The sequence below is a fragment of the Rhinoraja longicauda genome, chromosome 1 (genome assembly GCF_053455715.1).
Source record: "Rhinoraja longicauda isolate Sanriku21f chromosome 1, sRhiLon1.1, whole genome shotgun sequence".
NCBI classification, from domain to species: Eukaryota; Metazoa; Chordata; class Chondrichthyes; order Rajiformes; family Arhynchobatidae; genus Rhinoraja; species Rhinoraja longicauda.
Genome location: NC_135953.1, coordinates 103,440,173 through 103,459,071, shown reverse-complemented (window position 1 = coordinate 103,459,071; position 18,899 = coordinate 103,440,173).

Below are 18,899 nucleotides of genomic sequence, written 5' to 3'. Positions count from 1 at the left end.
ATTAATACATGGTCAAAACACAATTACATTTACTGAGGAATGTGGAACGATGTATTGATGACACATTGTATAACTACTACCTGTTAACTACTGGCTGTTAATAAGTGCGAACAGTGGCAGTTAACAAATCGTTTTCGTCTGAGTTGAATAAAGTGATAAACGACTCGAATCTTTCTGCAGTACTCATTAAACCCAAGCTGGAAATTGAAAACTAGGGGAATGCTGTCCCCCCTGCGTACCCCCCATTTCCATCATTGGGTATTATATACAGTGCTTTGAAATGAATGAATGAATGAATAAGTTTATTGGCCAAGTATGCAGATACAAGGAATGTGCCTTGGTGCTTCGCTCGCAAATGACAACACAAACATACAGTTAACAATTAAGAATAAAGCAAAAACACATCAAAACAATAAGGATACACCATTACGGTCTAAACATGTGGGTGAAAATAAACCAGAGCAAAAAAGAGACTACAGACTTTGGTTATTGAAAGAACTATCACTCGTGGAAAAAAGCTGTTTTTATATCTGGCTGTGGCTGCTTTGACAGTCCGGAGTCGCCTTCCAGAGGGAAGTGCTTCGAAGAGTTTGTGGCCAGGGTGAGAGGGGTCACAGATAATCTTGCCCGCTCGCTTCCTGGCCCTTGCAATATACAGTTCGTCCGCTGTAAATAGTCCATGTTTCGGAAACATACAGGAGATGAGTACACTTTGATGTTTTAATCTTCTTTGCAGTCTCTCTTTGACCATGACATAATCTGTTAGGTACCAGTGCCTGGAATAGTGGTGCTGCCGTTAGGTCTCAGGCTGAAGTCTGAGGCAAGATCATGTTCTGTCAAGATAATTCCAGCTCCTGCACAAATTAAAAGGACAGTTTGGATGACAACTTTCTTTCTCAGCCTCCACCTGTCTCACGCTTGTGTTTGTCCCACGAATGCAAATTGCTGTTCACGGGATCTTCATCGTGGCAGTTTTGTAGCCAAGCACACATGTGGAAAATGCTGATTTGTTGAGCAGCAAAATAGCCCGGTGGTACCAGCCCCCCTCTTAACAAGAAAAGATGTGGTTTTGTCATTCTCTTTAGGCCAACAGTTGTTAAAGGGGCAGTCCACTTGCACAGTTAAAGAGCTCAGACAGTGCAGTTTTGTACAGCACAAGGACGCTGACTGAATATCAAACAAGATCAAAGTTCACATAGTTGGAACAAGTCAATTTTGTGGTAAGTGCTCAAGTAAGTGCTAATTTTGAGTATTTTAAAACATTAATGAGGGCAGGTACTTAACTCACAGTGTCACAAATTGTACATTTACAGGGCCCTGCTTGTTGTCCTTAAACACTGACAATATGGGAGGACTCAAGGGCAAAAGGCAAAAGAAATACTGGGGTCAGTGGTCCACAAGTAAAGCGTAGGTTGGCACAGTGACACATCAGGTAGAGCTGCTGCCTCACAGCGTCGGAGACCCGGGTTCCATCCTGACCTCAGGTCTGTGTGGAGTTTGCACGTTCTCCCTGTGACCGTATGGGTTTCCTTTGGGTTGTCAGGTTTCCTCCCACATTCCAAAGACATGTGGGTTAATTGCCATTCTGTAAAACTGCCCCTCATGTGTAGGGAGTGGATGAGAAAGTGGGATAATATAAACTAGTGTGAACGGCCGAAGGGTCAGTTTCCGTGCTGTATCTCTAAACCAAACTAAACCATAGAAGCCAATAGACGAGGAAAATGGTGGAGAGAGCAGCAACCCAACAAGGGTGAAATGAGATTTGAAAGACCGAGAAATTTATGGAGAGTTGAAATACTGGTCTCAACATTCAGCAGTGTCAAAGAAGGTGGAAAACTGTAAACTAAGATTTAAACTATTGAGAGCAATGAGAACAGAAAGCTAAAAGTTACGAAGTAAGTTTATAATGTTATTTTTTAACATATATATGTAATGCACCAAAAAAAAGACTAATATGTGATACAACAATATGATAGAACAGTGGTGCAGTGGTAGATTTGCTGCCTTACAGCACCAGAGACCCCGGGTTTGACCCTGACTACAGGTACAGTCTGTATGGAGTTTGCACGTTCTCCCTGAGACCATGTGGGTTTTCTCCGGGTGTTCCAGTTTCCTTCTACATTCCAAAGACGTGCAGGTCTGTAGGTTAATTGGCCTCTGTAAATTGCCCCTAATGTGTAGGAGAGAACTAGTGTACCCAGGTGATCGTTGTTCAGTGCGGACTCAGTGTGCCAAAGGGCCTGTTTCGACGCTGCGTCGCTAAACTAAACTAAACTAAACTAATTTAAAGGAAGAGTTCAAAGTAATAATAATTGCAGTCATCAAAAAAAATATTTACAATTTACTTTGTGATTGTTGGTCATTTTGCTGCAAGTACATTCTGCAATAGAACTGGGTTTAGGTGGAGCAGGTCAAATAATTGTGTGAATGTGGTAGTTGAAGCTGTCAAAGTTAATGTCTTGTAGCTCTTTTGACAAGTAGCTTTAGCACTTGTCAGGTTTTTTCTAACTCTTTTAAGTGTTTGAAACACGGTGCTTCTCTTCAGAATTTATGTGTGTTGAGCGAGTCAGCAGTTTTGCATGACTAAATACGAGTGTGGAACGACCTAATTGGATAGAGGCAGCTGTCTGAAAGATTGGCTGTCTTTCATGCTGTGTTTTTATTCTATTATAATTTCCGATTACTATCCTCTTATCCAGAAGTGAACATTCCAATAGTAGAGATAAATCCTGATAATTATTCCAACAGTAGAATTCCAAAATGCAGATTTACCCCATTCAGTGCTGGAGGTACAGGTCAGGTGGAACAGATCTGTATAAGTACTCGGGCACTGAAAGTCTTCCTTGCATTGCTGCTCGACCTTGGTTACAGTGCTTGATGGAGGCTTTGCGAAAGGCACTGTTCCCCACAGTAAAAGCTTCTATTTAGTATTTAGAGATACAGCATGGAAACAGGCCCCTGTGACGTTATTGATTGCCCCCCACCCCCCCCCCCCCCCAAGTGAACACGAGAAACAATCAGTGCAGTTTTTATGGATATTGTGGGTCTGAATGCCTTTTGCAATGCATTGTATATTTTTACCAGCAGGACTCTGTGGGCTAAATGTATGCACTAGTTTAACTCCAAGTATGGTCATGTGTGAATGGCAGGGAAAGCTGCAGGTCCTGGAGCCTACCAACCTTAACTCTGAATGCAGAAGTCTCACGTTTGGAAACGACTGTCAAAATAGCTTAAAAATATAAGTTTGGCGATGGTATCCAAGTTGAAGGCAGCACGGTAAGTTCGCATTTTCCAGTACCTGCTGTGAACTTCACTTGGAAATGAACTATACAGATAGGCATGCGGAGAAATTTGACTGGCGTAGGAATTTCAGTCTTTGCAGGTTTTTCTCTTATGCTTCCGTTTTGCAGTAGCTCTGTGGTACATATACTGTGCTGACGTGTTGATGTCGCCATGTGATTCATTCCATCCTGTTCATGTACAAGAACAAGCAGCTGAATGGATTAAAGATAGACACAAAGATCTGGAGTAACTCAGCGGGTCAGGCAGCATCTCTGGAGACGTGGGTGGATGACATTTCGGGTCGGACCCCTTCTTCGGACTGATTGTGGGGCGGGGAGGGGGTAGGGAGGGTGTGGGGGGGGGGTGGGGAACTGGAACCAAGAAAACACCAGGGCAAATTCGGGATGGCAAAGGATAACCTCAAGCAGGGAGGATCACTGATAGGCAGATTGTTGACCAGGGACAGTGTGATTCCAAGGGGGATTCATCATTGCGAAATAGCTTGACGTATTTATTGCTTTTCTTTCATTTTGGGAGCCCTTTCAATTATTTTCATCTGATGCCATAGAGATCTATCTTTCTTAAATCATAATTTATTGAGTTAAATGGATGGTGCATGAAAAAACTGGATGGTTTTGCGACAAATCAAAAAAGGAAGATGTTGCTAGAGGAGAATAATTGGCAACAGCAGGACTGCAAAAATGAAACCCATGAGTTCATAAGACATAGGAGCAGAATTGGGCCATTCGTTCCATCGAGTCTACTCTGCCATTCAATCATGGCTGATCTATTTTTCACTCTCAGCCCCATTCTCCTGCCTTCTCCCCATAACCCTTGACACCCTAACTAATCAAGAATCTGCCAATTTCCACATTAAAAATACCCAGTGACTTGATCTGCACGACCGTCTGAATTCTACACATTCAGCACCCTTTGATTAAAGAAATTCCACCTCGTCTGCTTTCTAGTACTGTTCATGAAGTAGCATTTATAACCTGTGTCCTTGAAGTGAACGCGAGGTTTTAAAATTCCCAGTTGGAAATTGAGGTGCATTTCTTTAATCTTTCGTTGAACTTCACTGGAGCAAATTTAGATGCAATAGGTAGCAAGGTCAGAGTGAGTGTGAAGAGTGTGTCTAGAGTGTATATTTGTTACCTGCATCAGATGTGAATCAGAACAATGAAATTCTTACTTGCTGCAGCTTTCCCACAGCTCTGGACGCATCACAACAACAGTAGATAAACAGTAAATTGTCAGTTATTCTAAGTGATGACACAGTGGCGCAGCGGTAGTGTTACTGCCTTACAGCGCCTGACAACTGGGTTCGATCCTGACTACGGGTGCTGTAGGATTTTGTATGGAATTTGTACATTCTCCCTGTGACCGTGTGGGATTTCTCTGGATGCTTCGCTCATCTCCCACATTCTAAAGACGTACACGATTGAAGGTCAATTGGCTAAAACAATTGTTCCTTGTATATTGGATAGAACTAGTGTACGGGTGATCACTGGTCGGCACAGACTCAGTGGGCCAATAGGCCGGTTTCCACGCTGTATCTCTAAACTCAACTAAACTAGACCATGACAGTGCATAAATCAACTACATTGTGCAACCAAGTTGTGCAAATTCCACAGTGGTTTAATAGGATTAAGGTACTTGAGGTGGGGTTGTGGTTTGGTTTATGCAGGGTGGTTCAAGAGCCTGATGGTTGGTGGGAAGAAACTGGTCTTAAACGCAAGGTAACAATTATCAGGCTAGGTTTACAGCAGAACTCAGACAGCTCCGCCAGTCTAAAGATGAGGCCTACAGGAGCGGGGATGCAGACCTCAACAGGCAGGTCAGGTACAGCTGAGAAGAGGAATCAGAGCTGCCAAGGAAAGGTACAATGAGAAGTTGAGGAGCAAGTTCTCAGCTAATGACTCATCTTCAGTATGGAAGGGCTTGCAAGAAATCACCAGCTACAAGAGGAATTTATTCACAAAATGCTGGAGTAACTCAGCAGGTCAGGCAGCATCTCGGGAGAGAAGGAATGGGTGACGTTTCGGGACGAGACCCTTCTTCAGACTGATGTCAGGGGGGCGGGACAGGAAGGATATAGGTGGAGACAGGAAGTTAGAGGGAGATCTGGGAAGGAGGAGAAATCACAGAGGGGGAGCAGCGAGAGAGCATGTTGCTAAACTCATCGAAGAGAGGAGGAGAACTTCTTCAAGGTAGACATACCTTGAGGAGAAATCGCAGTGGAGCAACAGGTAATGTAAAACTCCTTGGGCAATCGTCAGCTGATCAACGACCTGAACGAGTTCTACTGTGTAGGAAAATAACTACAGATGCTGGTTCAAATTGAAGGTAGACACAAAATGCTGGAGTAACACAGCGGGTCAGGCAGCATCTCAGGAGAGAAGGAATGGGTGACCTTTCGGGTCAAGACCCTTCTTCAGACCTGATGAAGAAGGGTCTCGACCCGAAATGTCGATCCCCCCTGGTTAAATCCCTCCCCACCTACGTCCAAGACACCTCACACTCTCTCTGTCTCCTCGATAACTTCCGGTTCCCAGGCCCCCACTCCCTCATCTTTACCATGGATGTCCAGTCACTCTACACTTCCATCCCCCACAAGGATGGTCTCGAAGCCCTCCGTTTCTTCCTCGACCATAGAACCAGCCAATCCCCATCTACTAACACTCTCCTCCGCCTAGCAGAGCTGGTTCTTACCCTTAACAACTTCTCCTTTGACTCCTCCCACTTCCTCCAAACCAGAGGCGTAGCTATGGGCACTCGCATGGGCCCTAGCTATGCCTGCCTCTTTGTCGGGTACGTCGAACAATCCCTGTTCCAGGCGTACACCGGCCCCATCCCCGAACTCTACCTCCGCCACATCGACGACTGCATTGGTGCTACCTCTTGTACCCATGCAGAACTCACTGACTTCATACACTTCACTTCCAATTTCCATCCTGTCCTTAAATATACCTGGACTATCTCCGACATCTCCCACCCGTTTCTGGACCTCACCATCTCCATCACAGGAGACAGACTAGTGACTGACATCTACTATAAACCCACTGACTCGCACAGCTATCTGGACTACACTTTTTCCCACCCGGTCTCCTGCAAAATGTCTATCCCCTACTCCCAATTCCTCCGTCTACGCCGCGTCTGCGCCCGGGATGAGGTGTTTCACACTAGGGCATCAGAGATGTCCTCATTCTTCAGGAAACGGGGCTTCCCCTCTTCCATTATAGATGAGGCTCTCACTAGGGTCTCTTCTATATCCCGCAGCTCCGCTCTTGCTCCCCCTCTCCCCACTTGTAACAAGGACAGAAGATGTCAGTCACTCAATCACCACTTCACACCTACTTACAGCTTGACTTCAGTCTGCAAAGACTTGGCCCTCCTCCACTACCCACCCCCCTCCTTGCTGCCCAACATCAGTATGGCCACTTCTCCATCACTAATAATGATTCCTCTACGCTGGGTTAAAACAAAATCCTTGCACACACCGTGTCTCCAATCTCAAGAGTAAAGCACCTAAAAGAATTGTCAACAGTGAAATGTCTTGAAATGCTGTGATTGACAGCAACATAAAAAGTTGCCCTACATCAAAGGAGAGGTAGGTGAAACCTTACTGAAATAGATTATAGGTACACTGCTGACCCCAAATAAAGAGAAAAAGTGGTGGATAGTTGAAGGAGAATAGGTTGCAATCACCAGTACTAAAGGAAAGAAAAGGATGGAAGCTCAAAGGACTTTTGCTGTGGTTTTGTGGGAAATAATTGTGCATTGATTATCTTTCACCATCAGTTACTGACACTGCGTTTCTTTAGTGTTGATGTAAAAAAAACCTGAGGAATGGAGGCAAACCGCAAGAGTGAAATCCTGAAGCTCAAGACAAATCCAGACGGCTTGAAGAAGTTCACAATACCCAGGAAAAGGAGCGTGGACACAGGTAATTTACCAAAGGTTCACTTGCCTTTTCATTATTTTTGTTTTTCGGGTGATGTGTGTGATACCACATTTATTGTCCATTCGTTGTTAGGGTCATAGAATTATAAGAGCACAGTTTAGACCAGGGCGTTCTTTGTGTCGGTACATGTTAAACCCTTAAAAGTTTAAAAACTAGATTGATTTACAGCAGTCGATAGTTTTGCATGAAATGCTTTACTTCATGACGGCACATTTTTGTCTGCAAAAAAAAAAGCAGTGGTTTGGCCCATTTGGTCCACGTTAGCTTTTTGTGCAGAGCAACCCCAGGATGCCTTCATTCTGAGCTGTTGAGCTGTATTTTGTCTTCTTCTAGTACTTGCCTAATTCTTATGGTCAAGATTGAATCTGCTTCCATCACACGTTCACCATCTACCTTACTGATGATCACAACCACATGCTTTTGCCTCGTACCAATTTTGATTCCTTTGCCAATCACCTTAAATATCTATCAGCTTTTTCCTTGACCCTTCTCCCTGCAGCCATCGTTTCATTTCATCCACATTGTCCAGACCCTTTGCGACTTAGATAACTCATAAAAATCGTTTTATCAACCTTTTCTGCTCTGCTGTGCTCACTTTTCTCTAGACTGGGTAAATAAAATCCATCACTCTTGAGATTTCATGAATAACAACTTCCTTGAGCATTCTCTAGACCTGCTCTTACTTTCCAAACTTTAGCAATTGGACAAGGTGTTCTCGATTTAACTAGCCTCTTCGGAGGGTGTAGGAAACTGAACATATTCTGTGGGCTAGATTTAGGAAGGGCGGGAGGTGTTTGAACATTTGGATAAGTACATGGATAGGACATTTTTTTAGAGGGATATGAGCCAAATGCAGTCATGGGGTATGTTGGGACTAGTGTTGATGGGGTATGTTGGGCCGAAAATCCTATTTCTACACTGTATGACTCTAGGTGTTCTTCCTTGACAGTCATCAGTGAATAATTCATGATTTATTCTGATGCCAATCCAGAAAAATATTAGATTTATTGAATTCAGTTTCAAAGCAATTTGCAGAAAGATAAAACTGATGCTGCCAGATACCCGGGGTCGATCCTGACCCTGGTGCTGCCTGTACGGAGTTTGTACGTTCTCCCTGTGACTGTTTAGGTTTCCTCCAGGTTGTCCAGGTTCCTCCCACATCTCAAAAACGTGCGTGTTTGTAGGTTAATTGGCCTCCATAAACTGCCCCTAGTGTGTTGGGAGTGGATGCGAAAGTGGGATAACATAGAACTAGTGTAAACGGGTGATGGATGTTCGGCATGGATCTGGTGGGCCGAAGCCTATAAACAAAATCCAGTGCTGCCTGCCATTCTAGGTGATGGAAGTTGTAGGTTTGGTAGTCGCTGTCTCATAAGTCTGAGCAGTTTGTTGCAGTTGCTTCCATAAGTGGGATATATGGCAGCATGAGAGAAAATTGAACTAAGGCCTGTTTAGTTCAGTTTAGTTCGGAGATACAAAGTGGAAACAGACCCATCGGCCCAATTAGTCCGCGCTGACCAGCACTATGCAGTAGGGAAAATTTACAATCTTTACCGAAGCCAATTACATACCTGTACATCTTTGGAGTGTGGGAGGAAACCTGAGCAACCAGGGAAAACACACGCGGTGGCTAGGAGAACATACAAACTCCATACAGGCAGCATCCATGGTCAGGATCAAACCCAGGTCTCTGGCGTTGTAAGGCATCAAACTCTACCACTGCTCTACTGTGTCACCCTAACTGTGTGGTTAGCTAAATTTACACTGCTACTGTTCAATTAAACCTTGTTGCCAGTGAATCTTACTAGTGTTCTGACTTCAATCACATCTTCTTCCAAAGCCTATTTAGAAATCTGCCATACAGACTGGCGCGAGTACAGATTCATTCAGTCGACTTTCGAGGGATCAAAGCTTGACAGCAGCTACAGCTTGAACCTCCAGTGGAAGTTTGGTGATGTTAAGCTCATACATAATGTGAAACTTGAGCAACGATTTGCAGAGAAGAGGTATGAAAATAATAATTTTAGTATGAAATGTGCAAGCACAAGATTGTGTGTATATCCATATAATATAATATATTATTTATATATATTGAAATGTATATAATAAATGAACTACCACCTAGTGTTTCTCATGAATGTTTAGAGTAAGGATTCAGAATGGGTGGGGTGTTGTACAGATGTTCTTTACCCATTAATGTTTGAAAATCTAATGTCATGAAAGGAATTCATAGGATGATGATGCATGGTAATTTGCAACAATTAACTTTAAATTCTTAGATAATTTCTGCATTCAAATCCAACCTAGAAGAATGAAATAGATAGGGTGGATGCTCAGAGTCATTTACCCAGAGTAGGGGAATAAAGAACCAGACAATATAGGGTTACGGTGAGAGGGGAAAGAATTGATAGGAACCTGAGGGGCAATTTATTTAACCAAGAATGGAATGAGCTGCCAGATAAGGTAGCTGAGGCAGGTACTATAACAACATTTAAAAGATGATTGGACAGATACATGGGTAGGAAAAGTTGAGAGGGATATGGACCAAATGCGGGCAACTGATAGTAGCTTAGATGGGGTATCTTGGTTGGCTTGGATGAATTGGGCTGAAGTGCCTGTTTCTGTGCTGCATGACTCTATAGTAGTGAAGACCCACCCAATCTTCCCAGGCAAATTATTGTTTCCTTGCTGTATGATTCTACAACTCTCTAATGCTATCACCAAATGTTGACATAATTACGTTGTATTTCACGATAGATTTTAACATTAACCAATTTGAACACCAGATCAAAGATGCGCGAGGAAGGAAGGCGGGGCAAAGAAATTGAGGAAAATACGTTCTTCTTGGTGACGTCCCATGACGCAGCTTTAAGACTGTATCAAGATGGATTGAGCACCAACTCTACTGACATAAGTGCCCTGGGAAATCCAGCTTATGGTGTGTACCTTCATCGGCACATTGACGTCCTCCTCAAGTACCATCAGAAAAACAACCTGGTCTTGGAAACTATTCTGTTTTTTAAGGTATGCTTACTTGACGTTAACATAATTGTTGTGGTGTTCACTTCTTTCCCAGTGCTGTACAAAGGTTATAGGAGCAGAATTAGGCCATTTGGCCCATCAAGTCTACTCCACCATTCAATCATGGCCGATCTATCTTTCCCTCACAACTCCATTCTCCTGCCTTCTCCCCATAACCTCTGACACCCGTACTAATTAAGAATCTGTCAATCTGCATCTTAAAAATACCGAATGACTTAGCCACAGCCATCGGTGGCAATAAATTCAGATTTATTTTGCGAGGCATTTCATGTAAAATGAAATATAATGTGGAACCCACAGTAATTGTAAAATTTCATGAAAAAATTAATGTAAAATAAAATGAAATGAATGTAGAATGGAATGCACTGTAATTAGAGCTTCCAACACTGGATGCTCCCTACTGACACCTTAAAAGTCCTTTCATGATTTGTTTTGCATGCATGAGAGAAGTAGTTCAGTTACAAAACATTTTGGATTACAGGAATAGGCTCTTCGGCCCACAATGTCTGTGCCAAATATGATGACCTGATATCATCTTGCCTGCATTTAATCCATATCCCTCCATTATCTGCATATCCATGTGCCCTTCTAAAAGCCTTTTAAACCTCATATCTGCCTCCACCACTACCCCCAGCAGTGTGTTCCAAACACCAAACACCCTGTGTAAAAAAAACTTGCCCGCCCATCTGCTTTAAACTTTGACCCTCCCCACATAGCTTTGCCCTCGAGTCTTTGATATTTCTACGTTGGAACAGGGAGATAGGGGATCTGAATGTGGGGCTGAGGAGTTGGTGCAGGGGGCAGGGATTTAAAATTCTAGATCACTGCAATCTCTTCTGGGGCAGGGGTGACCTGTACAAAAGGGACAAGTTGCACCTTAACTGGAGGGGGACCGACATTCTGGCAGGCAGGTTTGCTAGTGCTACACGGGTGGGTTTAAACTAAACAGTGGGGCGGGGGGGTGGAGTCAACAACGTGGAAGCGTATGCGTGCAGTTAACGGGTAAGAGAGTGTAGGAAAGCTCACGTTTAAACTAACAGGGCAGGGGGATGGGACCTAATGCAAGGAGACAGAGGGACATAAAAGGAGGACAGAAGCAAAAGGTAGAAGGGAGATAAGAAAAAATAACCTGAAAACTTTGTGCCTTAATTCGTAATAAGGTGGATGAATTGAATGTGCAGTTAGTATTTAAGGAATAAGAAATCGTGGATGTATTGGTGATCATTTTCCAATGTTCTCTCGACTCTGGATCAGTTCCTGTGGACTGGAAGGTAGCCAATGTAACCCCACTTTTTAAGAAAGGAGGGAGAGAGAAAACGGGGAATTATAGACCGGTTAGCCTTACATCGGTAGTGGGGAAGATGCTGGAGTCGATTGTTAAAGATGTTATAGCAGCGCATTTGGAAAGCAGCGAAGTCAGCACGGATTTATGAAGGGGAAACCATGTTTGACTAATCTTCTGGAATTTCTTGAGGATGGAGCATGTAGAATGGATAAGGGAGAGCCAGTGGATGTGGTGCATCCGGACTTTCAAAAAGCACTTGACAAGGTCCCATACATGGCATTGGGGGTAGGACATTGACATGGATAGAGAACTGGTTGGCAGAAAGGAAGCAAAGAGTAGGAATTAACAGGTATCACAAAATGCTAGAGTAACTCAGCGGGTCAGGCAGCATCTCTGGAGAGAAGAAATGGGTGACGTTTCGGGTTGAGACCCTTCTTCAGACTGATTTCGGGGGGGCGGGACAAAGAAAGGATATAGGTGGAGACAGGAAGACAGTGGGAGAACTGGGAAGGGGGAGGGGAAGAGAGGGACAGAGGAGCTATCTAAAGTTAGAAAAATCAATGTTCATACCGCTGGGCTGTAATCTGCCCAAGCGAAATATGAGTTGCTGTTCCTCCAATTTGCGGTGGGCCTCACTATGACACTGGAGGAGGCCCATGACAGAAAGGTCAGACTGGGAGTGGGAGGGGGAGTTGAAGTGCTGAGCCACCGGGAGATCAGGTTGGTTAAGGCGGACTGAGCGAAGGTGTTGAGCGAAACGATTGCCGAGCCTGCGTTTGGTCTCGCCGATGTAGAGAAGTTGACATCTGGAACAGCGGATACAATAGATGAGGTTGGAGGATGTGCAGGTGAACCTCTGCCTCACCTGGAAAGACTGTTTGGGTCCTTGGATGGAGTCACCCGTGATTTTTATTGAGATTCATTTTATTCTAAAAAAAAAATTTGGTCTAATACTTCTGTTTTCATTAATAACTGAGATTGTGTTTAGGTTATTTTAAAGAACAAACGTGATTTTCATTGAGATTTATTTTATTTTTTAAAAAGCCTAACCCTCACCCTAACCCAAACCCGCGATTTTCATTGAAATTAATTTTATTCTACATTTTTTTTAAATTTGATCTAATAATTCAGTTTTCATTAATAACTGAAATCGTGTTTAGGTTATTTTAAAGAACAAACACGATTTTCCCACGTCACAATGAGAACCCAATGAGGAATGGGCCCAACAGGTCCACTTGGTCTTGTATATATTAATGATTTAGATGAGGAAATTAAATGTGACTTCTCCAAGTTTGCGGATGACACAAAGCTGGGTGGCAGTGTGAGCTGTGATGAAGATGCTATGAGGCTGCAGGGTGACTTGGATAGGTTGGGTGAGTGGGCAGATGCAGTTATAATGTGGATAAATGTGAGGTTATCCACTTTGGTGGCAAGAACAGGAAGGCAAATTATTATCTGAATGGTGTCAGATTAGGAAAAGGGGAGGTGCAACGAGACCTGGGTGTGCTTGTACATTAGTCACTGAAAGTAAGCATGCAGGTACAGCAGGCAGTGAAGAAAGCTAATGGCGTGCTGGCCTTCATTGCGAGAGGATTTGAGTTTAGGAGCAAGGAGGTCCTACTGCAGTCGTACAGGGCCCTGGTGAGACCGCACCTGGATTACTGTGTGCAATTTTGGTCTCCTAATTTGAGGAAGGACATTATTTCTATTGAGGGAGTGACATATGATGAAAGAATGGGTCAACTGGGCTTTTATTCACTGGAATTTAGAAGGATGAGAGGGGATCTTATAGAAACATATAATTTTTTAAAAAGATTGTACAGGCTAGATGCAGGAAAAATGTTCCTGATGTGGGAGTCCAGAGCCAGGGGTCACAGTTTAAGAATAAGCGGTAGGCCATTTAGGACTGAGATAAGGAAAAACTTCTTCACCCAAAGAGTTGTGAATCTGTGGAATTCTCTGCCACAAAAGGCAGTGGAGGCCAATTCACTGGACGTTTTCAAGAGAGAGTTAGATTAAGCTCTTAGGGCTAAAGGAATCAAGGGATTTGGGGAAAAAGCAGGAACGGGGTACTGATTTTAGATGATCAGCCATGATCATATTGAATGGCTGTGCTGACTCAAAGGGCCGAATGGCCAACTCCTCCACTTATTTTTTTCTATGTTGGGAAAAAGTTTTTAGCTGTCTAACCTATCTATGCCTCTGATAATTTTATATCTATCAGGCCTCCCCTCAGCCTTTGTCATTCCAGAGAAGGCAATGCAAATTTGTCCAAGCTTGTTTGTAGCTGATACCCACTAATCCAAGCGGCATTCTGGTAAACCTCCTCTGCACCCTCTCCAAAGCATCCTGTAATGGGGCGTCCAGAACTGCATGCAATACTCCAAATGCGACCTCACCAAATTCTTATGGAGCTGCAACATGATTTTCCTGACTGTTTCACTCAGTGCCCCAACCAATGAAGGAAAGCAAACCATATTTCATTGTAACTGACATTTCCTCCGTCTTTCTACAAGTGTAAGTGTACAGAGATGTGTGGGCAAATCTTTCACACAGAGGGTGGTGGATGCTGCGACACACTGCCAGGGGTGCTGGAGGAGGCAAATATCAGGTTTACAAGGCTTTTAGAGAGGTAGTTACCTAGTTAAGAGGTTCAAAAGGCTTTTGGGTTGGTTTGTGAATATGTAAGTATATTCTCCATGACCCCATGAACAAACAACAGTTATAATCTGGAGACATATGGAACTGCAGTTGCTGGAATCTGAGCTACAAGTGATGGTTGACGAAATCCTTGGCTCTTCTTCAAACAGTATCAGCTTCTTTAATGTCCTACCTGAAGGTTGACATCTCTGGGTGTGTAGTATTCAGTCTGCATGAGACGGAAGTGCTGATCTGCATTACCTTTAGTTTAGTTAGGTTAAAGGTACAGCGTGGAAACGGGCCCTTCAGCACACCGAGTCCTCGCCGATCAATGATCACCCCGTACACTAATTCAATCCTGAACCCGACGGACAATTTACAGAAGCTAATTAAAATGCACGTGTCTTTGGGATGCGGATAGAAACCAGAGCATCCAGAGGAAACCCAGGCAGTCGCAGGGAGAGAGTGCAAACTCCGTACAGACAGCACCCATTGTCAGGATCAAACCCAGTTCTCTGGCGCTGTAAGGCAGCAACTCTACCGCTGCGTTACTGTGCAGCCCTATGTGCTCAGGTCTCGAGAAGTGGAATTGATTGCAAACCTGACTCCAAGACAAGAGAGTGCTGCCGCTGAGCTAATGCAGACACCACTGTCAAGACACAGCATTCAAACCGCACAGCACTTTCAGCTGGCTGCCCCGTCCGCCATCCACTAGGTGGTATATTCCCAACCTTGATAATCAATGAGATGCTGATTACTATTTCAATTTTCTTTCATTTTTAAAGGTGTTGTTGGGAAAGGTGAGGACAATTCCACCATGTAAGCCCAAGGATAAGATTGATATCAAACCCATGGCAAAATTTGATTGTCACATGTCCCAGAATCCAGCCACTCTGAAGGACCCAATTGATATTCAGGCCATCAATTCTGCGGTGAGTTTTTGAATCTAAATTCTTGAAGAATCGTTAATAAAAGTGAAAAAGCTTTTTGTTCGTGTGCTATCCAGTCAACAAAATGTCTATACGTGATTACAATAAAGCTGTCCACAGTGCAGATAAAGCGTACAACATTTCATGTGAAATAAAGTCCGATTAAAGATAGTTCAAAGGTGTCCAATTAGATAGGTGTTAGCTCAGGACCGCACTCTAGCTGGTGCGTGATAACAGCTGGGAAGAAACTGACCCTGAATCTGGAGGTGTACGTTTATATACTTCTGTACATCTTGCCTGATGGGAGAGGGGAGACGAGGGAGAGACTGGGGTGACACTGGTCCTTGATTATGCCAGTGGCTTTGCCAAGGCAACGTGAAATGTAGATGGATAGAATTAACCTAAAACCCCGCATATCTTTGGAATGGATGTGGAAACAGGAGCAGCCAGAGGAAACCCACGCTGTCACAGGGAGAATGTGCAGACTCCACACAGAGCACCCAAGCTCAGGATGAAACCCGGGTCTCTAGAGCTGGGAGACAGCCATTCTACCATCTTTGCTACTGTGCCACCCTAATATTGTAGGCTAGTTTAATACACACATCCTAAATACTTAAATGTGTAAAGTGGAGTATCAATATCATTACAAGCCTATGGCCTGACAAGATAACCAATGTAACAGCATATTTAATCATTCTGGCCAGATCAAGTCAAGTCAAGTTTATTTGTCACATGCACATACACGATGTGCAGTGAAATGAAAGTGGCAATGCCTGCCAGGCATTGCCACTTTCATTTCACTGCACATCGTGTATGTTATAAAAGAGTTATAAAAGTTAACAGTCCTGATGGCCTGTGGGAAGAAACTCCGTCTCATCCTCTCCGTTTTCATAGCGTGACAGCGGAGGCGCTTGCCTGACCGTAACATCTGGAACAGTCCGTTGCTGGGGTGGCAGGGGTCCCTCATAATCTTGCTAGCTCCCGATCTACACCTCCTGATGTATAGGTCCTGCAGGGGGACGAGTGTAGTTCCCATGGTGCGTTCTGCCGAATACACATAAACATAGAAGTTAGAAGAAGGAATAAGCCATTGTTTTTAAACTTGCTGCTCTGTATATTCTCATTTTATTTCCTCCCCCTTTAAATAATAGAGTGACATGTATAATTTTCCAACTGTCTCCTGAATTCAGGGAGCGTGTTGTTTCTATATTGCTTGCAAATTACATTGCTTGTTATTTTACTTACTGTGCTTAGGTATATTTGTATGAGTTCAATGAGCTGTGTGAAACGACGGAATGTCCAAGGCATTGCCTGCCGTACGCTCTTGTTACAGTGCGATTCTTGGGTCATGAGGTGAAGTCGGCTGGGGGGCCTTTCTGGCACTGTTCTGCTGCAACACACACTTCGCTGTTCGGTAAGGAAACACAGGGGCACATCTGGCCACTGCACTCGATCCTATAGCAACATTCAGGATCATACTCAAATATTGCTGCCGATCATTTTTGGATTGGTGGCATATTGGTGCAGCTGTTGGAGCTGCTGCCTCACAGCCCCAGACATCCGGGTTCGATCCTGACCTCCTTGTGACCGCATGGGATTCCTCCCAGTGCTCCGGTTTCTTCCCACATCCCAAAGACGTGTGGGTTTGTAGGTTAATTTGGCCTCTGTAAATTCGCCCTAGTGTGTAGGGAGTGGATGTGAAAGTGGATAACACAAAACGGGTGTGAACGGGTGAGCAATGGTCAACATGGTCTCAGTGGGCCCAAGGGCCTGTTTCCATGTACCTTTAAACATAACAAAGAACTAAGCTGGACAGAGAGAAATGGTTTTCTCTCGTTGGGAATTCATAATAAGGAAGCAAAATATTTATATTAAATGTTAATATCATCTTTCTGAAAATTGCTATCCAAACAAATCAGATATGCTATACATAAATACAATCAAGTCAAACTCAAGTACAATAGAGAGAGCAAATGGGAAGATACAGAGTGCTGAATATAGGTCTTAGCATTGTAGCGCATCATTTCCATAGACAAAGTCCAGTGTCCAAAATGGGGTAGAGGTGAACCGGAGATGACCATAGCTTATGGAAGGACCATTCAGAAGCTTCATTTCATTTCCTCCATCCCTTCCCCATCATGCTAAACAATTCCTAAGGTAAGCTACATCCCAGATGGGCCACAAGGACTTTGTGAACACAAAACACAAAGTTGGGACTCTGTCAAAAACAGAAATCACTGTAAAACATTGCTGTTCAACAGGGTAACAAGATTCAAAATAACGTACAATTTCTTTTTCTTTTGTTCCATACACAAACTCAACAGAAACTTCCAGACCGAAGAGCTGCACAATCGCCCATAGACTTGGCAAAGGAAAAGATGCCAAAGTTGTGTACGAGCAAATTGGCAGAAAGAAAAGTCCACCAGCCTCCGCTGATCAGTTGTCTCCAAGTAAGGACCTTGTCAAAGTGGTCACATCAAGCACCAAGCTGGATCCAAGGTTAGGGAAGAAGGACAGTTGTGCGGAGGACGAGAAGAAGGATTCCGTTCCTGTAAAGATTTCACTGCCCGTTAAACAACTAAGGAACATTAACACCTTAATAAAGACAATTTGCTTTTTGAACGCGTGCTCCTCCCGCTTGCTGTGTGTAAATTCAGCCAGGCAGCTAGCGGCAGACGGAGCTGGAGAAGATCGAGCGCGGAGTCAGGACTTGAAGGAAGCAGCGGTGGGCAGTAAGAGTTTGGAGACTTTGGGAGCGTCTGTGCTGGAGATGTCGTCAGCCGTAGCTGGGTCTCAAAGCACCTTGGATCATCCCATGGTTGTTTTTGAGCCCGCCGATCACCAGGAGCCTAAGACAATGGAAATAGACAACGGCCTTACCTCCTTGACAGAGTTAAACCTCAAAGTGGGTTCGGGCACACAGAAAAATGTATTACCTTCCACGTCAAATGCAGCCGAACATTCTGATCAGCCCTACTTTAAAGACTTAAACTTGTATGAAAGCGAGGTGAAGAAAAAGTTGAAGAGGTATTCAGCCTACTTGGAGTTAGGCGACAAGGAGAGACTGTCAAAGATCGATTCCCTGCAGAAGCTAAGCCCGATGGATAAAAGGGGCTTCTACTGTAGATTAAAAACATATGAGAAGTATTATGAAAGATATAAAACTGAACTTGGACTTGGCACAGGCTGCGATGCCTTTCCGTCCAAACCCCATGACCCTCGTTCTCTGTGTAACTCAGACCGTTCCTCAGCTCAAGATGCAAAGTCATGCTCGCATGATTTGGCACACTGGGGCAATTCCTCCACATGTGGGATTGAATTGGCCTCTGGTGACACTGCCAGCAAGGGGCTTGGACAAAGTGTGGCCACGTTGGCTGATGCAAAAGGGATGGAAGAGGAATCAGCGGGAGGTTCTCGGCCCACCATGACAGCAGTGAACAGTGTTCGTTGTGATGAGAGTGGTGTTGGCAGTGGCCTTTCGCACAATACACAGGCTCTAACCGTGGAGGAGGTTGAGGTGTGCTTCAAAATTATTCCCAGAACTAGCTATGTGGCTGAAACACTACGGAGGTCCGCTGACGACGATAGGATGAATGTGACTCAAGATGTGTCGACCGTTACTAGTTGTCAGATGCAGGCACCATCGCTGTCTGTCGGGGGAGATGAACAGTCAGTACCTTCTCAGTGCAACTTCCTCAGTGCCATTCATCTGTCAAGCGACCAGAGAGCGGTGCACGCAGAGAGTTCCAATGACCAT